The sequence below is a fragment of the Canis aureus genome, chromosome 25, assembly GCF_053574225.1.
Source record: "Canis aureus isolate CA01 chromosome 25, VMU_Caureus_v.1.0, whole genome shotgun sequence".
NCBI classification, from domain to species: Eukaryota; Metazoa; Chordata; class Mammalia; order Carnivora; family Canidae; genus Canis; species Canis aureus.
In genome coordinates this window covers 38,659,904-38,668,782 of record NC_135635.1, presented here as the reverse complement: position 1 = coordinate 38,668,782, position 8,879 = coordinate 38,659,904, and the positions used below count along the sequence as shown (strand labels likewise).

At 38.6% G+C, this 8,879-nt stretch overlaps 1 non-coding gene across 1 annotated transcript; it reads left to right on the top strand.

The window, feature by feature from the left end:
* The first annotated feature begins 6,608 nt into the window (after positions 1–6,608).
* Positions 6,609–6,742, top strand: LOC144297789 (small nucleolar RNA SNORA70). The gene has a single exon (XR_013364651.1). It is a non-coding gene; the product is annotated as a small nucleolar RNA SNORA70 (small nucleolar RNA).
* Positions 6,743–8,879: the final 2,137 nt, after the last annotated feature.

Genomic DNA, 8,879 nt, shown 5'->3' with positions numbered 1-8,879 from the left:
AGTGACAAAAATTTGAGTTGCCTGAGGCACATGTTACCAGCAGAGGGCAAGCTAGCTGACGCTCTGCCTTTTTGTCTACCCTCCCCTACACTAAACAAGTATCCTTTTTGTGGTACATTTAGTGCAGTGGAGTTTTTTTTGTGTGTGTATTTTTGTGCTTCTCTGTTGGTGAGGTCACTGTCTAAAATGCTCCTTTACATTCAGGGCTGATGTGCTGTCTGTTGTTCCTAAGTGGAAAAGCTGTGATGTGCCTAATGGAGAAAATACGTGTGTTGGATAAACTTCCTTAGGCATGAGCTATGCTGCTGTTGGCAGTTAATGAATCTTATTATGACAGTGAACCATCAATATATACTTAATACAGTGCCTTTAAAGAGAAAACAGATATATTGATCAGTTGACCAAAAAAAATGTGACCCAAGGTTCACAGACAGCTAACTCTATATTTCCTCTAAGAGCAGTGGTTTGGTATTCACTAATACTGTGTTCTCAGTGACTTTACACAATATAATTACCGTGAATAAACGACACATGCACACAAACACACACACGTACCGATGTTCTATCAACCCAAATTAATTGTTATTTTCCCAACAGAAAAGAAAAAAACTAAATTAAAGGTAAACTTTTTTCTTGGAAATCTATATCCTAAAATATAGAGTAAGTTTAAAGTTTGCTTAATGTAGATTTTTATGCTATAATTTAATGTTAACATACAAATATGTCATGGCATTTCATAATAAGCACCCTGAATTCCAAAAGAAATGGAGAAGAAATGATTTGGCAGCAATCTAGAGCCACAAGAGGGCATCATCACCCTAGGGATGAGACTCAAAACACCAAATGATTTATAAGAAAGTATTTTACCTGCATTTACAATCTATCCTCTTCTGATCATTTATCTTGTCGATCACATAGCATTTATAATTCTTAAAACATTAGTTGGCACTTTGTAGCCATCCAATAAATACTTTCTTGACTCAGTGAATGAGAATCATATAGAGTTAAAAATACTGAAGAAGAAAAAAAAATACTGAAGAAGCACTTTGGTTTACGAAATTTAGATTTTCTATTTTCCGTCTCTGTAAGTGGGTAAGAAATGAGCTCAACGAGACAAATGTGAAAGGAAAATAGACCTATTTCATGATAAACTGGGGCCTTAGTGACATTGTGAAAGAGGAGATCTCCTCTAGAAGACACCATGACCCTGTAATGCTGGGTTTCATTGATCCTACCAGACAGGCCCCTATCCAAAAAAATCACAGCAAAATTTACTCTGGCAGGAAAGCTCATGCAACCAACAAATCTGGAAAATAAAGATGTTACCATGCTATGCTCCTCAGTCAAATTCAAATTTTCATGTCCATTTAACAAGAATGGGCAGAGGCACATTTTACAGCTAGGAAGGCTGATTATCTAAATGTTGCCCTGCCAAGTTTTGTAGGGACCTACAAGAGGGATTTTGTAGGGAAATTGTTTGTTTTTCTGTTAACTCTTTTTTTAAAAAAAGATTTTATTTATTTCTTTATTCATAAGAGACATAGAGAGAGGCAGAGACATAGGCAGAAGGAGAAGCAGGCTCCCTGTGGGAGCCTGATGTGAGACTTGATCACCTGATTCCAGGACCCTAGGACCACAACCTGAGCCAAAGGCAGATGCTCAACCACTGAGCCACCGAGGTGCTTTTTTTTTTTTTTTTTTTTTTTTTTTTTTTTTTTTTTTTTGTAAGTTGGGAAGACCAAAGGGAAGAGAGATAGAATCTCAAGTAGGCTTCACACCAAGGGCAGAGACCCAGTGCTGGGCTCTATCCCACAACCGTGAGATCATGACCTGAGCTGAAATCAAGAGTCGGATGCTCAACCTACTGAACCCAGCAAATCTTGAGCCACACAGAAAAACCCTGTTTTTCTGTTAACTCTCAGATTAACACCATCATGAACAGATGCATACACATCTTCACAAAGAGCTGCCAGATTTAGCGATTAAAAATATATGACACACATTGAACCGTGCATCCTGTATCCCATCTGGTAACCCTACCTTCGCACCAGCCTTTAAGGTGCTGCCTTAATTAGGTTAGGAGCTGAGAAAAGAAGAGAAGGGAAACCACTTCATGCTACATATTAGTTAACGACTTGGGGATAGGGAAGGGAGCACCAGAACATAATGATGTTATAAGCCCAGTGTGAGGTTATGTTCTTAGAGCATAAATGTGGTAAATTTGGTTGGAATGAAAGTTTGCCTTCTGAATTTCCCCAGCATTGCACAACACCGCTCCATTAAAGTACCTCTATAATTTATGCCTGCACTTGGAATTTCAACACTTACTACGAAACAATTACAAATTAGGCAGGGTGATAAATGTGGGCAAACAACAATGAACAAATAGACATTGTCTTGCACTCATGAGTGATACATTCTGGCAAGGGAAATAAGCAGTACTTACACAATTAAATATTTCATTACAACTGTGAAAATTCCCTTTCTCTCCCACCTCCCCTCCCCACGCTCTCTGCTCCCCACACAAAAGTGTAGAGACAGAAGAGTGTGTCCGAAGTACACACTGATCTGTTTAAAAACTAGTACAGATGAGATGGAAATATATAAGTACAAAGGAAACTAAAAATAAGAAGAAGAAATAAAATCCAACCATGCTACAGTAACTCTAAAATTAAGATCAACAAAACACTGAGAATCAGGGAACAGTCCCAAACTAACACAAAATTTCAGTTGAGAAATAAACTTTTAGCTAATTGCCTATATAGCCATTTCCTAAAAGATCGAATTACTTTTAAAAAGGTGGACAAGATATTTATATATTCACTTTCCTATATAATAGGGATGGTACCAAATAGCCAACTGAGCAGCTCTCTTCTTATAAATGTTCAGGCCAAAAATCTGGACTGCTGGAGTCATCCTTAACTCCTACTTTCCCTGATAATTCATATCAATCCATCAGCACTCCTACTGGTTTATCATTCAAAACATATCTGCAATTTTAATACTTCTTATCATCTTTACCACCTTGGCCTAAGATGGCATCATCTCTCATAGGGTTTATAATTATTATTATAAGCATAAAAGATTTCCCTAAGCTGTCTTTTTTCCCCCCTCAGTGCAGCAACTGGAGAGGTCTTGTGAAAAGGTAACTCACACTGTGACACTGCTCTTTGCAACTCCTCCAGTGGCTTCCAACAGAAATCAGAGTAACGCTGGAGAGAATCCTTAAAAGGGAGGCCAAGTCTCTCAGAGATCCTGCCCTCCATGGCCTCTGAGATCATTTGCCTTTCTTCCAGGAAGAATTTTCTTTCTCCTTTCCTACTTTGTTACCCATGTTATTTATCATCTAATATGCTACATGTTTTACTTAAAATTTTTGTGATACTGTTAATTGTTTCTCCACTTACAGAAAATATTTACCATAAAAGCAAGGATTTTTATCTGCCTTCACTTCACTTCAGTATTCCTAGAACCTAAAAGAACACCTGAATCAATAAATGCTTGTTGAAAGAATAAATAATAACTCTCAGCTCTGTGTGTGTGTGTGTGTGTGTGTGTGTGTGTAGTGATGTAAGAACCCATTTCATAACCCTTTTGCATATTCCCAATGGACTCCTGGGTGGTCAGCTATCTCTTTCTCTCCATAAAATATATGGATAATAGGTATCTCCCATCCTAATTTAAAAATCCCTTTATACATTCTAAAGTATGTAATTACCCCCTCTAAATGTGGTTTTTGGACTGGTTTACAACTAGAACTTGTTTTGTCTCAGGAGAAGTGTCAGCATTTTCATTCAAACACTGTCTCTAAGAAATTCAATTAAAATAAGAATATGGCAGGGCAAGAGGAATGTAAAGTCTTGATCACAGTCAGTTAAAACTGAAGGAAATAGCTTGGAAAGAAAATAGAAAAGTACTGTAAACATTGAAAAAATGAAATTATCTCTCTTTTAAAATTAAGATGATATACAAATAGTAAAATCTATTGCATGATAAGTTCTTAGAATTAATCAAATAAAATTTATAATAGAAACATAGAAATGCAAATTTCCAATAAATACATAAACATATACTCTTCACCAGTGAAGAGGAAAATGTAAATTAAGATAGTGGTAAAATGACTCATACTGTGAAAAGTCTAGCTGAAGATAACTGATAGCAGAAGTCCCAAATTCTTCCTTGTATGAATTTGGGAGACACGGGAAGAACCAGATCATTCTTGGCAGATATTGACATTTCATAATTATATTGACTAATTGGCTTGAGGTAGGAAGCCTGGAGCACCCCCTCCTGCCATGACACCATGATGTGTCCCAATTTGTTCTCCATTCATGTATGCTTTTTTTTTTTTTTTACCCTGATTAGTTTATTTTTTGGTATGCTATTCTCAAACATTAATTTAGAACTTGATGCCATTCTATAGTGTTAGTGCTGGGTAAAGATGATTTCAAACCTCTTAAGGAAGACAGGGTAAGATATTTGTATGACCAGGCTGTCAAAGACATGACCTGGGAAGAATCTCCTTAAAAATATCATGACATTGGGGATCCCTGGGTGGCTCAGCGGTTTAGCGCCTGCCTTTGGCCCAGGGCGCAATCCTGGAGTCCCGGGATCGAGTCCCGCGTCAGGCTCCTGGCATGGAGCCTGCTTCTCCCTCCTCCTGTGTCTCTGCCTCTCTCTCTCTCTCTCTATGTCTATCATAAATAATAAATAAATATTTAAAAAAATATATCATGACAAAGAGACTCCTAACTCTGGGAAATGAACAAGGGGCAGTGGAAGGGGAGGTGGGCGGGGGGATGGGGTGACTGGATGATGATCACTGAGAGGGGCACTTGATGGGATGAGCACTGGGTGTTATACTATATGTTGGCAAATTGAACTCGAATAAAAAAATATACATAAAAAATATCATGATAAGAACTAAAGGAATTACAAAGGTGAAAAACAGATCAATGTTGATCCCTACCCCTACTCCCAAGGTAGACATGAGATAAGACTCATTTTCTAAATTATCGGAGAAAAAAATATTTTAACAGAACTAGTTTGGAATTACTTATCTATATTATTATGTTCCATTATAGAAGGAGATGGATTACATAGATGTTTACGGTAATAATCTTGTTTCAGAAATATTTAAGGAAGACAATGGCCCTTCCTAAAGCCTGATCAGGCAAAAAGAAAGTGTGAGGCCTAGGCTATGTTTCTGATGGTATCTCAGCCATTATTGTGGCCCCAATGTTTTATTTCCTATGACAGCCCTATTTCATTAGTAGCAGATTCAGTATCATTACAGATGTGAGGCTGGGAAATGATCACAATGAAACCATTACACTGTATAATTGTGTTAGCTGTTTCATTTTTTCTTCTTCTCTAAAGGCCTATCATGTGCTTGCCTCACAAAGAAAATTCATGCATCTGGGAAAACTGCAGCAGGCTGTGTTTGCCTGGGTTTACCTCTGAGATTATTTTTAACTGACTTTGGATTTTCTAGAGGATTTATGTAAACCTGAAATTGGGTAATAAAATTGTAAAACAAACCAACAAAAAAACCCAACACAGTAGGTTGGACAATTATTTCACATAAACCATTCAATTGTTGGGTGGAAGTTTGTTGGAACAAAGGATTGAAGAGTTTGGGTCTTGGCATTAAAGAAGAAAAGCAGACATGTTTGGTTTGGGGATAAAATTCTAAGTAAGTGCTCTCTCTAGCTACAAGTACAATGATTCCTATTTTTCAACAATTTATCTTACTTTGCTGAAACATTCTTTGATTTCTCCTCTACCCTCTGTGCATTTTCTTTCACAATCTGTGCCCATCAAGGCTTCAAAGCCCATTTCAACTATTTCCGAAGGAGCTATTGGATGCACCAGAAATTTAAATTTATTACGAAGGTTGTAATTTTATTCTACTACTGATGAAATGCTAAAACTAAAAATTAATAAAGTACATCCTCACTGTCAAAATAAAGAAAAAGAAAACTTAAAATGTTCATAAAGCCACTGGCGGTCATGTCAAGGGTCTCTCAATAAAATTTCACTTTGCATGTTTTGATTGCTTGGAACATCTTGGGAAAGTGCTATATATTACATTGATTTTTGTTCCACTGTAGTCTTCTATGAAATGTCATTTTACATGTGTATCTTAATTCCTATGAACTTCATTCTTTCCTGAGATACATATAGTGATGTAGTATTTGAAATACAATGACTATTATTAAGACTTAAGATTGCCAATGGTATGGCAAGCTCACTTACTTTTTTATTTATTTATTTATTTTATTTATTTATTTTTTTATGATAGTCACACAGAGAGAGAGAGAGAGGCAGAGATACAGGCAGAGGGAGAAGCAGGCTCCATGCACCGGGAGCCCGACGTGGGACTCCATCCCGGGTCTCCAGGATCACGCCCTGGGTCAAAGGCAGGCGCTAAACCGCTGCGCCACCCAGGGATCCCCCAAACTCACTTACTTTTTAAACTCTGTTCACACCTGAAGATTTAGTTTTCCCTCATGTTTAACATCTTGTCTGATTTTCCAATATTTACACTTTGATTTTTATTCTCAATATGTGCACTGTTCACAAACCATATAAAGAAAATGTGTCCTCTGCAGCCAATTAAGCTGACTGTGCTCTTTCCCCATGGGGGCCCAGTGTGCCAGGGCTGCAAACATTAGCCTCCTTGGTATTGTATGCAGCCTGTTGATTGTATGGGTTGCCCTAAGCAGCCTTGGAGACAGCCCTTTCCAGTGGACTTTGAGGTCTGACCTCATGCCAAATCCAATTAGGCTGCAGACAGTCATGTAGGGTGCCTTTGGAAAGCCCCAGGGCACAGTAGCCAGGGGCCACATTGGCCAAGTCATCATGTCCATCTGCACCAAGCTGCAGAACAAAGAGCATGTGATTGAGGCCCTATACAGGGCCAAGTTCAAGTTCCCTGACTGCCAGAAGATCCATAGCTCTAAGAAGTGGGGCTACACTAAGTTTAATGTGGACGGATTTGAAGACATGGTGGCTGAAAAGCAGCTCATTCCCGATGGTTGTGGTATCAAATACATCCCTAATCGTGGCTTACTGGACAAATGGTGGGCTCTGCACTCGTGACAGCCTCCACACCGCCCCCTCCCTATTCATGCCCACCAAGAAATCCTACTTCCTGTCAAAAAAAAAAAAAAAAAGTGTTCTTTGCCATTAATTTTCTGTGTATTAGACAGGGTCCTCCAGGGAACCTGGAAGTTAATAAGGAGTTGGTTCATGCAATTATGGAGGCTGGGATGTCTCACAATCTTCCACTTGTAAGCTGGAGACCCAGGAGAGCTGATGGTGTCCAAGTCCAAAGGTCTGAGAATCAGGGGAGCTGATGGTGTCAGTTTCAGTCAAGGGCAGGAGAAAAACAATGTCTTAGAAAAGGTCACCTTCTCCCTTCCTCTGCCTTTCATTCTATTCGGGTTCTCAACAGATTGGATAACACCCACCCATTGGAGAAGGCAATCTGCTTTGCTACAACCATTGACTCAAATTCTAATGTCACCAGGAAAAACTCTCACAGACACACCCAGAAGTAATGTTTTGCTAAATATCTCAGTACTCCATGATACAGTCAAGTCAACATCTAAAACGAAGCATCACATTCTGTTAATTTACACATTTACACAATACTACTATTTAGATTCCCTGTGCTTATGACAGCAATACCATCCTGGCACATATCTCTTCTTTTCTCCTTGTCCCTCCAGACTATTCAGAGGGACAGAGGGACTTTTTTTTTTTTAACTTAAGTCAGGTTATACCACTTTTTGGCTCATAACCCTATAATTGTTCTCCATTTCAATGTGACAAAAGCCAGTCCTTAAAATTGCCTTCAGGTCCCCACATGATCTAGCCACCTAGTTTCCTCCTTTCCCCTGACCCTTCTTCCCTCTCTGCTTCTCTGAGGCCTCTTTGGTATGATTCATAGTCCACTTACTCTTGATTACTGTAACCATAATTATACCTCTGCCTGTAATGCTGTTCCCGACATAGTCACATGGCTTATTCCCCAACAACGTTCTCCAACTGATTTCAAAATCCATTGATGATTCCTGACTGAAACAATTGTTAAAATTAGAGATCAATGCAAAGCCACAATTTGATAATTCTGTCATTTCTTGCATATTTAGCAGCTTGCATTCTTCCAGGAAGAAGAGCCCCCATGTTCTCCCCCCACCCATATTTTGAGTAACTTAATGGACTCTAGATTCTGTTTTTAATTAAATGTTTTATAATTCATTGTTGGCTTTTTTTGTGCTTAAATTTCCCTATATTTGGCTAGTATGACTCTCTTCGAGTTGATTCCCTCATCCATTTGTTCAGTTTTTGAACATGTCTTTGCTTTCTGCACAAAATAAGATGGTCTGGGCTTGCCATATACCTTCCCTGTGTCAGACCTACAATTGCCCATTTCTCCAAGAACCTCCAGTTCACTTTGGTAAGAAATGGTGCCTAAGAGCCACTGCCTAAGGATGAAGTGCTCTAGCCATTACAGTGTCACTGTTTTTTCTTTTTCTTTGTTCTTAAAAGTTCTTTATATTAGTTCTTTATACTGAATTTTACAAATATTTCTCTTATTTTCTCATTTGTCTCTTGTCACTGCAGATAGTGTTTTTATAGGTTATGTAGCATCTGGATTTTGAGGTTTTTAAAAAAATATTTTATTTATTCATTCATGAGAGACACACAGAGGGAGAGGCAGAGACACAGGCAGAGGGAGAGGTAGGCTCCATGCAAGGATCCCGATGTGGGACCCCATCCCAGGACACCAGGATCACATCCTGAGCCAAATGCAGATGCTCAACCACTGAACCACCCAGGTGTCCCTGGATTTTGACTTTTAATTGGTC